Here is a 2,519-nt window from a genome sequence, read left to right as displayed (position 1 = left end):
AGAGGGTTCCCCTTTCTCCACAACCTCTCCAACATTTGTTGTTTCTTTCCCTGTCAATTTTTGCCATTCTAACTGGTGTAAGGTGGTATCTTAATGTGGTTTTGATTTGAATTTCCCTGATGGCTAATGATGATGAACATTTTTTCATTTTTTTAAAGATTTTTATCTGAAGGTTTTCAATCATCATTATAATAAAAACTCTTAAATACGTGAAAGTTGCAAAGGGGCTGAGGTAGTTCATTTTTGCAATTTTTGTAGGCAACTGCTATTTTAAAGTGGAGGAATATTATACAGGGTCTGAATGGATCTTTTCATTGTAGGCAGAGGTAGGTGGAGAACAGTCCAGAGAGGTGAAGTGACTTGCCTCAGATCACACCTCGTCAGGGGCAGAGAGGAACCTACGAAGCTCGCTCTCCAGACTGCTTGTCCAGATTGTTTTCTATTTCTACTACATTCTAGTATTTTGTACTATCTCATTTATTAAGTTTGACCTATGTTTAAATATAAAGGTATTTTACAAATATTTTGTAATTGAGACATATATGATGCCTCAGTTCAGACATTTTCTTCTCATAGATTGGAATTGCATTTGTATCTGAATTCATGGGCCCTCTGGAAACTGATGTCCTTTGACACTTGATCACTGTGCTATTTTTTAATTTTTTTTAAGATGTATTTATTTGAGAGAGAGTGGGTGGGGGAGGGGAAAGGGGAGAGAATCTCAAGCAGACTCCCCACTGAGCACAGAGCCCAATGCAGGGCTCGATCTCATGACCCTGAGATCATGACCTGACCCGAAATCAAGAGTCCCACACTCAACCGACTGAGCCACCCAGGTGCCCCACTGTGCTACTTTTCAGAGTGGAACAGAAAGCATGACAGACTTCCCCTTGAGCAGACAGCCCCCTTCCCTGCCAGGAACAAAACCCAGCCACAAGTCCTCATGCAGCAAGACGAGTGGGATCGGCTGGGCCAAGGAGGGCAGGATGGGCTGGAGCTCCAGCATACAGTGAGCCTGTGGAGAGGGTGAGTTCAGTGAGAGCAAGCAGGAGGCACAGGGAGAGGAGGAGAGGTAGAAGAGAGAGGAAAGACCTGGTGGGGAGGGAAGGAAGTACCAGGTGCCCTAGGGCAGATGATCCAGAGCACAAATAGGCCAGACAGGACAAACTGGCTGAATCAAAGCAGGCAAGAAGGCCAGAGTTCAGCGGGGTCAGGCTCCTGGGGCACATCCCATGACTCCAGGAGCCTGAGGGGCAAAGAGTCAGAGGGTCTGGGTCTCAAGTCAGGGACTGTGTCTGCCCCATTCACCTTGTGCCGCAGCAGCGAGCTTGCAGCAGGTCTTCAGATGTTAGTGGAAGAATGAAAGGGATGTAAGGAGTTCAGGAGCTCAAGCCAGAAAGTCTGGTTATTTAGGGGCTAAGATCAACCAGAAAGTCTGGATAACAGCAAAAATGACATGAAACTGAGTCAACATCCCTGGAAAATACCAGACACTTCTCCCCAGAGTTAGAAAAGTGGGAAGTGAGTTCATGGTCCAAGGCAGGAAAGAGACAACAGGACAGGAAGAGAGGTTGGAGGAGGAAGAGGGAGAGAAAACAATAATTTTTATTTTTGCTAGTTATTCATGGAAGCCTCTTTTCTCTATCACTTATATCCCAAAAGGCTCTTGATAAAGACACACACATATATATATATATATATATACACACACACATACACATATATGTTGTAGTTAAGCATGTCACATTAATAGTAGCATGATTCCACTTCAGGCTAGAGTCAGACCTTATCTAGGAATGGCTTATGCAATCTATAAAGAAATATTCCCCTAAGATGATGAGCTAGGTGGAAATAAACTCCTACCCAGAGCCCCCATGAATCTAGTGCTTCCAAAACTTTTTACCAAGGAACTGCCTCCCTCCCTGGATCCTCAGCTCACATGTCTGTAGGTACAGTCTACGCACCGCCCCAGCCTGTTTCCTGCTATTCCAGACAATGACAGGCAGATCAGGCCCAGACCCAAGATCTCTCCTGAATTTTGATTCCTAATCTTCCCCCCCGTCCCCCCGTGCCGAGACCTCTGCAGATCCTGAACTTCATCTTTTTTGTCTTTGCATTGACCTGGCCCTGAGGAAGGGGCCCAACAGTGGCAACGGAGAGCTCCAATTCCTCTCCCTCCCTCTCCCTTTATATTCTCCTCTCACTGTCGGGATTCCCAGAACTTTGTTTCTTCTCTAACTCCCCCAAATCCTATGAATCTCAACAATGAGCCTGCCAGTTCCTGAAACAGTTCTCTGCCTGGTGTTCCCTGCTCCTGGATCCCAGCTAAATCACCTGGCCCTATTTAAAGAAGTTAAACAACTCAAGATCATACAGATGAACAGAGGTAGGACTCAGAGCTAAGAATGCTGGTACAGCGTCAGGCGCAGGCTACCAACTCACTTGATAAATACGCATTTGAGAAAATTTAAAAACTGTCCTGCAAATGCAAGAATTTATAAAACTTATAAAACATAGTA

At 45.1% G+C, this 2,519-nt stretch overlaps 1 long non-coding RNA gene across 2 annotated transcripts in view; it reads right to left on the bottom strand.

Moving 5' to 3' along the window:
• Nucleotides 1-1,676, bottom strand: part of LOC145723434 (uncharacterized) — a 164,798-nt gene extending 163,122 nt beyond the window's left edge. For both annotated transcript variants that reach the window (XR_014148489.1, XR_014148488.1), the window contains exon 1: nt 1,309-1,676. This is a non-coding gene — a long non-coding RNA (uncharacterized LOC145723434). The remainder of the gene's footprint in view (nt 1-1,308) is intronic.
• Nucleotides 1,677-2,519: the final 843 nt, after the last annotated feature.

Source organism: Leptonychotes weddellii, chromosome 9 (genome assembly GCF_054177405.1).
Source record: "Leptonychotes weddellii isolate Sample4059 chromosome 9, ASM5417740v2, whole genome shotgun sequence".
Lineage (NCBI taxonomy): Eukaryota > Metazoa > Chordata > Mammalia > Carnivora > Phocidae > Leptonychotes > Leptonychotes weddellii.
This window is presented reverse-complemented; position numbering and strand designations above follow the sequence as displayed.